Below are 13,651 nucleotides of genomic sequence, written 5' to 3' on the forward strand. Positions count from 1 at the left end.
CGCGACCCCCCTCCCCCGCCAGCCCTCCCGCGGAAACGTGTGAATTTCGCGGGAAACTGAACCGGCCAGGTTCGGGACAAATCGCACATTGAAACATGATTTTGCAAAGACTTAATTATTAATTAATAAAAAATAATGCTTAATAAAATCATGTGGAAAAACATAATTATAACAATTTGTTGTAGTGCGGCGGAAGGATATGCCACACCCGGCCGGATCCTTGCGCCGGTGTAGCACTCGTTGTATGGCGTTCGCCTCGTCGCACGAACTGCACTTTTCTGCGCGCACGGGCGCGTTCGGTGCACACGCTTTTGCGAGACGTTGATGAGGCATAGCGGTCTACGCAAAAGAGGAGCATTGGCGGTCGGCGTCAAATGCCCCCCCTTCTCTGAGACCGCTATGTGCATCAACGCCTCGCTTCACACGCTGAGCACTTCACTGACGTTCGCGGCGGAGTGGATGGTGTGTTGTGATGTAAACATTCTGCCCTGAACACCTCTCCCACTCAATGAATGCTAAGGGGTTACGCCCTGACCCGTGTCCTTTCCCCCCCTGGGACTGGGCAGCGACGTGCGCCTCTTCTAGCTCAATATGGTGACAAGTGGGTGGGGGGGTCAGTGTGGTCGGGGTGTGGCAGGGTGGTGGAATGGATGACGTGGGCGGGGGGGATGATAGGGGTCCGGCCACGAGTGTTGGCACCCCTGGATCGCCCCTTACGGGCCGCGCCCGGGTGGAGTAGCTCGACAGGGACCTGGACCACTCGTAATCCGCCAGGTAGGCCGGGGGTCGGCGGGCCCTCTGTGGTCGTGTGGTGGGGACTGTGCTGGTAGGGGTCTCCACTGTGCAGAGTGTGGTAGGTTCCCTCGTGTCCGGTTGGGTGGTCGGGCAGCTCGCCTCCACGGCGGGGACAGGAGCGAACTCTACCGGCTCGCTGTCGTCCGCGCAGCACGTCCTGACCGGGGCCCGACGTCTGCGGGTGGGGCGCCTATCCCTACTGTCCGGCTCCTCCTCCCCCTCCTCGGGCTCGTCCACGGACACCCGGAACGTGGCGTCCGCCAGGCTGAGGTCCAGCGGCCACAGTGGCTCGTCGTCCTCCTCCTCACAGACCTCCTCCCCCTCCTCGTCAGGAAACCAGACCAACGGATTCCCCACCTTCTCGGGGACGTGCGGAACTGTGGCCAGCGGCACCGGGAAACTGCTCGGGGTGTCCCGGAGGTCGGGTTGGTTGCACTCATGTGCCTGATCGGGGCTACCCACGTCTGTGTCGCCCGTGTGCATGTCCCCCCGGGTGGTGGGTTCAGGTACTGCTCCTTCCCGCGGCGTATCTGTGGCTTCCTGGAGTGTGGGGGATGGTGAAGAGGGGGTCGTTGGGCCAACTCTGACCCCGTACGCGACTACGCGCAGGTCGTCCCGGTGCACTTTAGCGGGCCGCCCCCTTGGCGTCCGGACCGCATAGGATGAGAGGCCCGTCCTCCACAGGACCTCCCGCGGCTCCGACCATCGGGGCGCCAACCCCGCACAAAAGTTACGCGCCCCGGACGAAAAGTGGTGCTGCCTGACATATACCAGCTGACCTGGCTGGATGGGGGGTGGGGGGTGACTACTCATGGGCGTGTGGGCCGCCAGGAATTGGGCCTGCCGTTGTCTGGCGTGCTCCCTCCCCTCCTCATGATTGGGGCACGCCACCGTGCCCATGGCGACATCGGCCACCCTGCTTTCCCCAAGCAAAGCCAAGTTCTTCCCGTACAGGAGCTCGGCAGGGGAATGACCGGTGACAGCGTTGGTGCGGCGCCGGAGGCAATACAACAGCTTCGGCAGGTGGACGTCCCATTTGGAGTGGTCGTCCCCCAACCTCAGCCGCAGCTGCGCCTTGACCTCCTGGTTCCGCCTCTCAGTGGGGTTGGCCTGGGGATGGTAAATGGGGGTGGTGTGGTGGTCGAGACCCCAACGGCGACAGTCAGCTCTCCAGCGCCTCCCGCTGAACTGACAGCCGTTGTCCGTCAACAGCACGCGCGCGAAACCATACCGCGGGAATATCTCGTGGTCCAGCAGGGCGGCTATGGTTCCGGCGCGCACGTTGGACACCGGAAAGGCCTCGACCCACCGGGTGAAAATGTCTGTGATGACGACCAAGAACCTCCTTCCCCGGGTGGTCCGCGGGTAGGGCCCCATTAAGTCCAGGGCCAGGGTGTGAAACGGGTCGCGGGGCCGTCGGGGGCGCTGCTGCTCCACCCCGTCAGACCGCCTCGTCTTCCTCTGCTGGCACTGCTGGCAGCGCCGCACCAGGTCCCGTACATCCCGCGTCACCCCCGGCCAATGGAAGGTCTTACGGATGTCTAACTGGGTTTGGTACGCACCTGGGTGTCCCGCCAGCTCGTGCGTGTGGTGGAAGCCCATGACCTGCTCGCGGGCACCGAGCGGCACATGAAGGCGCCAGGCGTCCATGTCCCCTGGTACCTGGGTCTCCAACACCCCGTCCACGCACCTGTGGTAGGGGTGAACCTGCTCCCCACATGACCGCACCTCGGCCTGTGTGGGGTCATCTGTCCGCTGGGCCTGTTTCACGAATTCCACTAATCCGCTCAGGGTCTCCACAGGCAAGACGGCGGGATGATCGGGGGCCCTTGGGATGTGGAATAAAGTTGCGGGCGCCTCCCCTGAAGTGACCGGCGGCGCGACTCCCCCTGGCGGCAACAGCCCCTCCCAGTCCTGGTCATCCTGAAACGTGTTGTGTGGGTCGGGATGGCGCGACAACTCGTCGGCGAACTGGTTGTCCCGTCCAGGGACGTGCTCGACCGCGAAGTCGAAGTTCTGGAGCATCAACGCCCACCTCTGTGAACTTCGACTTGCGGCCCTGGGCGGAGTCCAGCCGGCGGAGACACTGGCTGTCCGTCCGCAGCGTGAACCGGCGGCCCTCCAGGTGGTGGCGGTAGCGGCGCATAGCCCAAACGACGGCCATGCACTCCTGCTCGTTCACATGGTACCGCCGTTCGGGCTGGCCGAACTTGGCGCTGGCGTACTACACCACCCAGCGCACGCCTTTGTCCCCCACCTGGTATAGGACGGCCCCCATCCCCTCCTGACTGGCGTCTGTCTGAAGGAACAGGGGAAGGTCAGGCTGCAGACGGGCGAGCTGGTGGCACTCGCGGAACTGCTATTTCACCGCGTCCAGGGCGGCGTCCGCCTCGCTGGTCCACTGAAACCGGAGCTTGGGTGACAGCAAGTCCGTCATCGGGGCGGTGACGCTTGCAAAATGCGGAATGAACGAGCGCAGCCAGTTGAGAAGGCCCATCAACTTCTGCAGCTGCTTGCGGGTTCGTGGGGCGGGTTTGGACTCAATAAGGTTCAGGTGCTTTGGCAGAGGGCGGCAACCCTCCGCGTCCACCATGTGCCCTAGATACTCCAGTTCAGCCGCGCCCACATGGCATTTCTGGGGGGCACACGTGAGGCCGTGTCTGGCCAGCCGCTCAAGAACCAGGCCGAGGTGCCGGGCGTGGTCCTCCCACGACCGTGACCAGATGATGTCATCCAGGTACGCGGCGGCGAACTCGCCCGCGTACCCGTCTAACACACGCACCATCATGGCCTGGAAGGTCGCGGGGGCGTCCATCAGCCCGAACGGCATGGCACAGAACTGGAAACGCCGGCCGTCAGGGGCAGTGAACGCGGTCTTCGGGCGGTCCTCTGGACGTACCGGCACCTGCCAGTACCCGGACTTGAGGTCCAGGGACGTGAAGATGCGGGCGTCGCCCAGCCCTGCCAAAGCGTCTGTTATGTTGATGAGCGGTGGTGGGGCGGGTATGGTTACTGAATTGACTGGTTTGAAATTCACACAAAAACGCATGGAGCCATCTTTCTTGTTCGCCATGACAATCTGGCAGTTGTATGGCGACTCACTGGGTTCGATGACTCCATCGCGTAACATTTCCGTGATCTGGGTCTGGATGACGTACCTTTCAGTGGGTCCGAACCCGTATGGTTTTACGAACTGGGGTTGGTGAGGTCGGGTGGGGATGGTGTGTTCCGTGGTTGTGGTACGGCGGAGCATATCTGTGGCCGCAAACACCTGTGGCTGTTGAGACAAGACATTGTTTATGAGCTCTACATGGGCAGCGGGCACACCGTTCCTCAAGTCCGCGAGCGTGATGGGTGTCCCCTGCTCGGCAGGTGGCCGATAGCCCAGGCTGTAAACTGTGCGCCGCTCGTGGTGGCCAACGTGCAACCTCCCCTCCCTGACTTCCACAGTGGCGTCCTCCTGCGCCAGCCAAGGCAGACCTAGGATCAGCGTCTCCCGTAGTCCCTCTACTACTAGTGCTGTTGTGTGACTAACATGGTCCCTGATGGAGAGGGTGATGTTCGAGCGGCCGACAATACGCGCTGTCGCCCCCTGCATCGCTAACTGTACCTCCTCCGCCCCTGAGTCAATGTCCCGTACGCTCGAGCATTGAGCCGACACATAAGTGTGGCTGGCGGCCGTGTCGACAAGAGCATGCACTGGCTGTCCATCCATCCTGACGGGAATCCGGAGTAAATGCCCCGCCCCAGGTCCCAACTGCCCTAATTGGAACGACTTACCACACTGCTCCCGGGGCGCTGCCGCTGCCGTCAGGCGGTCCGCAGGTGCTGCCGGTGTCGCCGGGGCCACCTGGTGTCCGGTACTGCTCGCCGACGACCCGGTGCAGGTCGCTGACGAGTCGGGTGCGCCGCGCCCGTCCGTCCTGACGGGGCGTGCCGGTGTGTCAGCGGACACCGCAGGTGCTGCCGGTGTCGCCGGGGCCACCTGGTGTCCGGTGCGGCTCGCCGACGACCCGGTGCAGGCCGCTACGAGTCGGGTGCGCCGCGCCCGTCCGTCCTGACGGGGCATGCCGGTGTGTCAGCGGACACCGCAGGTGCTGCCGGTGTCGCCGGGGCCACCTGGTGTCCGGTGCGGCTCGCCGACGACCCGGTGCAGGCCGCTGACGAGTCGGGTGCGCCGCACCCGTCCGTCCTGACGGGGCATGCCGGTGTGTCAGCGGACACCGCAGGTGCTGCCGGTGTCGCCGGGGCCACCTGGTGTCCGGTGCGGCTCGCCGACGACCCGGTGCAGGCCGCTGGCGAGTCGGGTGCGCCGCGCCCGTCCGTCCTGACGGGGCGTGCCGATGTGTCAGCGGACACCGCAGGTGCTGCCGGTGTCGCCGGGGCCACCTGGTGTCCGGTGCGGCTCGCCGACGACCCGGTGCAGGCCGCTGACGAGTCGGGTGCACCGCGCCCGTCCGTCCTGACGGGGCGTGCCGGTGTGTCAGCGGACACCGCAGGTGCTGCCGGTGTCGCCGGGGCCACCTGGTGTCCGGTGCGGCTCGCCGACGACCCGGTGCAGGCCGCTGACGAGTCGGGTGCGCCGCGCCCGTCCGTCCTGACAGGGCGTGCCGGTGTGTCAGCGGACACCGCAGGTGCTGCCGGTGTCGCCGGGGCCACCTGGTGTCCGGTGCGGCTCGCCGACGACCCGGTGCAGGCCGCTGACGAGTCGGGTGCGCCGCGCCCGTCCGTCCTGACGGGGCGTGCCGGTGTGTCAGCGGACACCGCAGGTGCTGCCGGTGTCGCCGGGGCCACCTGGTGTCCGGTGCGGCTCGCCGACGACCCGGTGCAGGCCGCTGACGAGTCGGGTGCGCCGCGCCCGTCCGTCCTGACGGGGCGTGCCGGTGTGTCAGCGGACACCGCAGGTGCTGCCGGTGTCGCCGGGGCCACCTGGTGTCCGGTGCGGCTCGCCGACGACCCGGTGCAGGCCGCTGACGAGTCGGGTGCGCCGCGCCCGTCCGACCTGACGGGGCGTGCCGGTGTGTCAGCGGACACCGCAGGTGCTGCCGGTGTCGCCGGGGCCACCTGGTGTCCGGTGCGGCTCGCCGACGACCCGGTGCAGGCCGCTGACGAGTCGGGTGCGCCGCGCCCGTCCGTCCTGACGGGGCGTGCCGGTGTGTCAGCGGACACCGCAGGTGCTGCCGGTGTCGCCGGGGCCACCTGGTGTCCGGTGCGGCTCGCCGACGACCCGGTGCAGGCTGCTGACGAGTCGGGTGCGCCGCGCCCGTCCGTCCTGACGGGGCGCGCCGGGGTGACAGTGGAGGCCGGGCTAGGGATTCCAGGGACAGTGGCCAGCCATGGCACTACCCCCTAGCGGGCGTTTCCCGACGTGGGACCGCCCGCCCCATGGGCTTGCCAGACAGCTGCCCGCGTGGGACAGACATCGTGCCAGTGGTACCGCTCCTCACGGCATTACTTGCAGCGCGGAGCCCCCTGGTTTGGTGCCCCGGTGTTCTCCCTGGGTGTGGCACGTCGGGACGGCTGCTCCCCCTGTTGCCTCGGCACTGGCTCCACGTACGGTACCAGAGCCCTGGAGTCCTCGGGGGCCGCCAACATCGGTGGCGACGCTCCTGGTCGTCGGGTGGGCAGCTCGCGGCTGCGGCGGACAACTTGCACGTCGCGCTCCACCTCGTTCGCCAACCGCACGAACGTCTCCAGTCCCTTGTCGGTGGCGGCCCTAAGGAATGGCCGCAGTTCGGGCAGCATCAGCTGGACGACTACCCCTAGCATGCTGCTGTCGTCCTCCCCTTCCGCCAGCCGTCGGTGGAGCCGCGCCTTAGACCTGATGAAGGCCTCCGTGCTCTCCCCTGCCTCCTGAGGCCGGCAGAACAGTGACTGTTGACACCGGGCCCGGGCACGGGCGTCATTGAAACGCTCCTCCAGTCCGTTGGCGAAGTCGCCCCACTCCATGCCGTATTCTCCGGCTGTGGTCCACCAGTCAAGGGCACACCCCCTCAGCTGATCGCACGCCTTCTCCGTCCACTCATCTGTAGGAACCGCGTATCGTGCCAGCCTGTCCCGGCAGGTCCGCAGGAACTTTGCGGGGTCCTCGTGCTCCTGCCCTCCGAACTCCGGCAGCTTGAGGGTGCCGCCGGGGCGCGGTGCGACAGGGGCCGCCGGCGTCGCTGACGGTCTGTCCAGCGCTAGCTAGCACGCGCGGCACATGAATAGCCCATTCCGGAAGTTGAGGAACTCCCGGGCCTCGGTGCACGAGCGGTGCCTCACGGTGCCGCACTGGTGGCAGAACGCCACCTCATCGGGCCGCCGATGACATCCCCTCGCGCCGCACTGAATTGTAGACGTCGGCCCTGATTTTCTGTCGTCAAAGTCTGATTTGTGCTTCCTATCTGTGTCGCAGGTACAGGTGGAGAAAACCCCTGCCGCGGCATGATTTATTGGCAACCCTGGCAGAAGGCATGCGTGGCATACCCCTTCCATGTCTATCTTTACCGCTCCGTCACGGCTCATGTTCGTGCTCATGTTCGGCGCGTAGCAGCTGCGCAGCTGCGCCACCTGATCCGTGTGTGAGGCGCGCGGACTTCCGCTCCCACAGCCGTTATCTCGCCCGGCGCGTAACTTGATGCGCGTCTGGCGTGTAACTTGACGCGCGCCTATCGCCAGGTGCCCGCTCCTTTGGCTGTCTGCGCGTCGCGTCCGTTTCCGCGCGATTCCTGACTTCCCACGCGAGCCCTTACTGGTACACTAATTTGAAAAATTTGAGGAAAAAAAAATTTGAAAAATTTGAAACAAAATTTGGAAGTTAATTTTTAGAAAATGAAAGCCACACTAGTCGGTCGCCAATTTGACGCCGTCCCCGCTACCTCTGATTATTTAGACGTGATTTTTGTTAGGTTCGTGTTCTCAGGGGAGGTTCGGCCTTGTGGCTAGAGGTAGGGGTCAACGCAGTAGGGCCCCCTTAGCTGTTGAGGCCACTCGGGACGCCTGAATAATAACACAAAACTTCTTCAGATAGTTGGTGAATTTAATACAGCACAGCCCAATACATGGTGCTGCCCGTTCTGGCCGTAACGGTTTGCCCGACGCGACTAGTCACACGCGCAGCTCACTTCCTCAGTGGCGGCTCACGATTCTTATGCGCGTGAGGGGCAGACTCGTATACGTGACGCGAAAGTTACAAAAGACACTCTGACATGGCACACGATATTTTGAAGCACAATACACTACACTAATACCTAGCTCTGGATAAACTGGGCTAGCAACACGTAGGCCTGTGTCTCCGGCGACTCTACGTGGTGTCTAGGTGTGTCCCAGGGACTGAATCGTTATTAAGTTTGGTGGCGCACTGCCGTACGACGGTGATACATAAGTCCTGACATGACGAATTACACTTAGGCGAACAACTATTCCACTAACATATTACACTTGATAAACTGGGCTAGCAGCACGTAGGCCCGTGTCTCCGGCGACTCTACGTGGTGTCTAGGTGTGTCCCAGGGACTGAATCGTTATTAAGTTTGATGGCACGTGTCGCCTGCTGGCTGCCCCGTGCGGGCCAAAACTAAGTAGCCTGTAGGCTAGGATGGGCGTGAAGCGCCGACGTAAAACCACATACTCTCCCCACAGTACTTACGTATGACGTGGAACACTCATCTCCGAGCACTGATTGAATTAAGTTAAGTACCTCATGGTAAATTTAGGCCGACCGCGCGGAACTGTACAAAAGGTTGAAAAGAAATTACACTATGGAAAACTACATGTCGGTGAATGCAAAGGTTGAAGGTTCCGCGTTGCGCGCAGGCTGCCGGCCTGGTTGAGCTCTCGAAGGACACTGCCGGTGTCGCCGCGCGCGACCCCCCTCCCCCGCCAGCCCTCCCGCGGAAACGTGTGAATTTCGCGGGAAACTGAACCGGCCAGGTTCGGGACAAATCGCACATTGAAACATGATTTTGCAAAGACTTAATTATTAATTAATAAAAAATAATGTTTAATAAAATCCTGTGGAAAAACATAATTATAACAATTTGTTGTAGTGCGGCGGAAGGATATGCCACACCCGGCCGGATCCTTGCGCCGGTGTAGCACTCGTTGTATGGCGTTCGCCTCGTCGCACGAACTGCACTTTGCTGCGCGCACGGGCGCGTTCGGTGCACACGCTTTTGCGAGACGTTGATGAGGCATAGCGGTCTACGCGACAGAGGAGCATTGGCGGTCGGCGTCAGTACCTATAGGTAGGTATCTTTTAACATGCCACTCGGTGGAGCCACCGAGTGATCCTTGTGCAGGGGGTCATAAAAATTTATGTTACACTATTATGAGATTAACACTGTCTGTTTAATAAATTTATTAGAGAAGAGAACAATTTGTTTGTTTTTTTTCCGTACATTTTTTCTTGTTTATGAACCAAAATGATAACCGAACTGAAAATTCTTGTACCCGAAAGTATTTGATGGTCGAGAAGAGCATGCTCAATTGTGTTTACTATGGCTTGAATGGGTGAGAAACCTTAATTGCTTTAACTGAGACCTATTTTTTTAAAAATAGTTTTACGCCTATCCGCTAGATAGTATATTTCATAATATATTACTAAAATAACTATATTGATTGTGAGATGTAACTTATAAGCTATTGCCATCACCCGGCCTCTGTGGAAGGCCCGGGAAGTACCTGATGGGCACTACGGGCGTCGTGGTGCTGCTGTTGTCCGGGAGGGGGGGGGGGGCACCAGGCTAGTGAGACACTAGGCCGTTGATGGTGGGTCGTGGGTACTCTGCCCCTGTGTGCCCCGCCAGGTACGCAGCTTGAAATCTACCCTGAAATCCCCTGAGGCCGCTCGGCCGTGTGGAGAATGGGGTGGCGCGAAATAATTGTAAGCGGCACTGGTTAAGTTGATTTACATTTATCCTAATGCCCTATGCGGCGTCTGAGCCATTGTATGACATCGTACGGCCGAAGGCCACCCCAAAGCCCGACCTGCACCCGCCAGTACTCGGCTCCGCTAACGGAAAGCACCCCTAACCATGGCCCACCTGAGTCAAGTGAGCGGACCGCAGCCCAAGGTAGAGAATAGCAAACCATTTTAATTACGCATGCAACACACTCCCCGTGCCTACAAAATTCCCCACACAATAATAAAGTAATCAAAAACAAACAAAAGCCCCTAATTAATAAAGTGCGACGTAGGAGTGCCCGGGTCACTCACATGTAGTTTTCTACTAAACCAGCTGTGAGTGCAACCCTTGCGGCCTTCAGCCTAAATTCAGTAGTGAAACGTGTGACGTAACGCAAACCGCCCCAAATTAGCATTATCATTCGCCACTGGAGTAGTTATCAAGAAACAGACAGTCTCCAGCTTGACTCTAATATTCAAACTTATTTTAGACAAACTTATTAAATGTCAATTCTAAAACATATATAGATATTAAGTTAATCATTAAGTTTTATTATGTGAATTTAGAGCCACTTAAATTTAGTTAATTATATAGATTTTTACGAATAACGGAACTTTAGAAACTCTGGCGCGACAGGGAGCTCACCCCTCCCCTCGCGCCAGGGCCAGACGCCAGTACAGCGCGACTCGCGGACCGGGACGGACGCACGTCCCACGGGGAGCCAGCATCTCTTTGTTTCACCGAACGTCCATTTGGTAATTATAGTCACAACCAAAACCTTTTTTTAAATACTCCCCGTGTGCGCCCGGTCCTTTTCCGGTGTAGGGCCTAACCCAGCCGCGTCAATTTAACACGCTCCACACAAAGCATTACGTGGTGCCGTGCAGTATACGGTACGGGCCGTCTCCCGCCACCCCAGAACTTTAGTTAATCGCCCAGTGCACAGGCACAGGCTACATCCAAGATTAAACGTGTTTTTAATTTAGTAGCGAGCCGCGGTCCACACAGGTGGGCCCGCGCGTCGCAAGTTACGGATTACGAGATTAGCCGATGCAAATTGAACACTCTCCCTCAACTGCGACTGGCGTGAGGACTTAATAAGTAATCACACGTAGAGGCACACAGGTGTCCCTCTCAGATAACGTGTGCAGTGTAATCGTGTACGTAAAAGCACCACAGATTGCTGTTTTGTCAAGTGTAATTGTAATAATAGTGTAATAAAAACTTCTACGTGTTCCGACGCCTCATTGGCAGTCATGTACCGCCGAGTAACCTCGCGCCCAATGTAATGAACCAGTGTAAATCGTGAACAATAAAACGTCCACCCCGCACCTCCCGTGCGTGACGTGCGACCCGTAGAACAACCAGAACAGTGTATGTAAATTAACCCAAACAACCCAACCTAATCAGGAAACAAATTCCATCACCGCCGACGGTTCTTGCGGACCACGTTGGGGCAACGAACCCACGACCATCACACGGTTAGACACCGAGCTAGCCTGGCGCCCTCCCGGAACAGAAATCTCTAAGAAAGCCAGCCACCCCGCTAGGACCTGCGCCCGACCTCGAACACGAGACCGCGGCGGACGGCATGTACAGTTACATGAACATACGTTACTTACAGAACAAAACACGACACTAATATCACACAATGAACTGGCCGCGGCAGTCTCGCAGGACGTGGTTACGAGTGTTCTGGAGATGGCCATTACCGAAAGTCTTAGGGTGGCTCAGTGAATGTGACCTTAAATTACACTTACTTGTGGTTGCAGCCGGCAGGCGTATGCGCGGCTGTTTATCGAAAGTGTGTTGGCTGGAGTCGGCCAGTGCCATACGTAGCGTGGTCCGCGACACGGTGCGGAACCACTAACGAATGCGGTCGGGATAAGCCCGGGCCCGCAAAATACACGCCGAGTCGACGTGAGCAGCGATGAAAATATAAAAAAAGGTTTAGGTATTAAAATGACTGCAGAATGACCGGTCGGTGAAACAAAGTGAAAGGCTGCTCACGGACACACTTCTTGACCTGGCACAGAATTGTTGGAGACTGCCGAACATGGCCGCCTCGCAAGGGAGAGAAACTTTCACCTTCTTTGTGAGTCGGTGCCAAAAAACTTATATTAATTTAATTTACTATATTATAAGTTAAAACACGTTCCAGGTGCCCAATTAAAAGTTACCACCTGGTAATTGGGTGCTTAAGGCTTAACAATGGTTTTAGTGTATTTAATTATTTAAATTGTGACATCAAGTTGGCGACTGTAAATTTACTAACATATTGTCCCACTGTGAAATGTTTTAGAGGGATTTCTCCTAGTCTGACTTGATCATAGTCACGGGCACTTTAATTAAGGCCAGTGGCCGTGGTGAATGTTAATGAGGTTTGTGGCTACGACGCACTTGTTTCATGTCGGGTAATTAGTAATTTTGTCCTAATGGCTTTTTCCTTAATTGTTTTATGGTTTCGAGCCCCAGGGGTTCCGTGCCCTTAAGTTTCTTTACGTCTATTGGGGTCACGCCCGAGGCACTCGCCTGACTCATTCCCGCTGGCATGGGGGTGCACTCCGAAAATGGGATCGGGTACTAGCGGTGTGGAGCACGGGCTTACAGGCCATAGTCGGTTCGGGTTTCACTATTATCAGGCAAACAAACCAGTAAAACTTAATTCATTTTAATTTGATAACCACATATTTTGTCCTGTGACATACCATAATTTTGCATTTCCTACAAATGTATATTGAAAATTCTTTTTGACGTGAATACGTCTTTAAAATTCTTCCATGGTGGGAGGCAATTCAAAAAACGAATGATAACAAGATCGGGGGATACAGTTTGGTTTTGCGGCTACATATCTATCAACTCCATCCAAATTTGAATTAACATTATTATAACATACATAAAATAGCGTATTTTATATTTTGTATAGAAAATATTACCTGTTACCTACACATATTCACGTACAACACACGGCCATGTCCATGATTCAGCCACACCCCATTTTTTTATTAGAAATCAGCATTCAGTGTTTATTGCACAGTTCAAATATCTGTGACCAAGCAATTCGATTCAAGTAGTTAAATTAACATTATAAACTTAATCTTTTAAATTCCTGTCCAAGTTTTTTTTTTTTTTTGCTAGTAATTATGAGCACACCCGAAAGATAACGTTACATGTCGCGCAGCAACATCATAGAGTTAAGAAAAAAGGGTTCAGTTTTCACTGTAAGAGTCGCACTTCTTTATCTGTGTCATTGATCTATGTGCAACACTGTCAACAAAAGTGTAAATAAACAATGTTCTGATCAATTTAAAAGCGTTCTGTTTTATTATAAATCATGTTTTAACTTTTATAATAGTAAGTAATTATGTAAGTTTAATTCAGTATTATCTCTTTAGAGAGTACCGTTTTAACGAGTGGGTGGACAAAGTGGGGGCAGAAACATATCTGAAGTGGGTGTATTGTAGATGGGTAAAGATTAAGGAACTTGATGAAAAATGGGCCGCCTTGAGAGACTTACTAGAGCAGATGATGCAGCTTTTTGTGCCTGGAAGGAAGGTAGGGAAAGAGAGTGATCCTACCTACTATCGGAGAGAGGTAAGGGGTGAGAAAGTGTAGGAGGCTACAGGCAAGGGCCAGGAGGAAAAAAGGTGGAGAAATAAAGGCAGAGATGAAGGAGTTGGGTAAGGAGCTGGGGAGGAAAACAAGGGATGCGAAATGGATAGGCTAATGAGGGAACAGGGGAAAGGAAATGGAGCGTACCTTTACAGCTACATGTGCGAAGGGTGAAGGGAGAGGAAGGACTAGTGGTGCTCAGGGGAGAATATACGAAGGACAGGGAGCAGTACCTACATGTGTTTGCAGGGGGAGAAGTATGGGAGTATCGGAAAAAAGCAATCATGCTAGAACAGAGAGGTTTATAGATAAAATGATGGATGAGGTGTAAAAGGGGGTCAGGAGTTTGAAGGGGA

The 13,651-nt window shown here is 57.0% G+C and overlaps 1 protein-coding gene across 4 annotated transcripts in view; it reads left to right on the forward strand.

Annotated features, from left to right (window-relative positions):
- The first annotated feature begins 12,939 nt into the window (after positions 1 to 12,939).
- Positions 12,940 to 13,651, forward strand: part of LOC134533873 (tetratricopeptide repeat protein 21B-like) — a 33,960-nt gene continuing 33,248 nt past the window's right edge. For 2 of the 4 annotated variants that reach the window (XM_063371598.1, XM_063371601.1), the window contains exon 1: positions 12,940 to 13,037. The gene's annotated coding sequence lies outside the window, so the exon portion shown is untranslated. Of the gene's footprint in view, positions 13,050 to 13,072; positions 13,239 to 13,651 lie in introns of those variants that run through there. The other 2 variants (XM_063371599.1, XM_063371600.1) reach the window with 2 other exon arrangements.

Source organism: Bacillus rossius, chromosome 7 (genome assembly GCF_032445375.1).
Source record: "Bacillus rossius redtenbacheri isolate Brsri chromosome 7, Brsri_v3, whole genome shotgun sequence".
NCBI classification, from domain to species: domain Eukaryota; kingdom Metazoa; phylum Arthropoda; class Insecta; order Phasmatodea; family Bacillidae; genus Bacillus; species Bacillus rossius.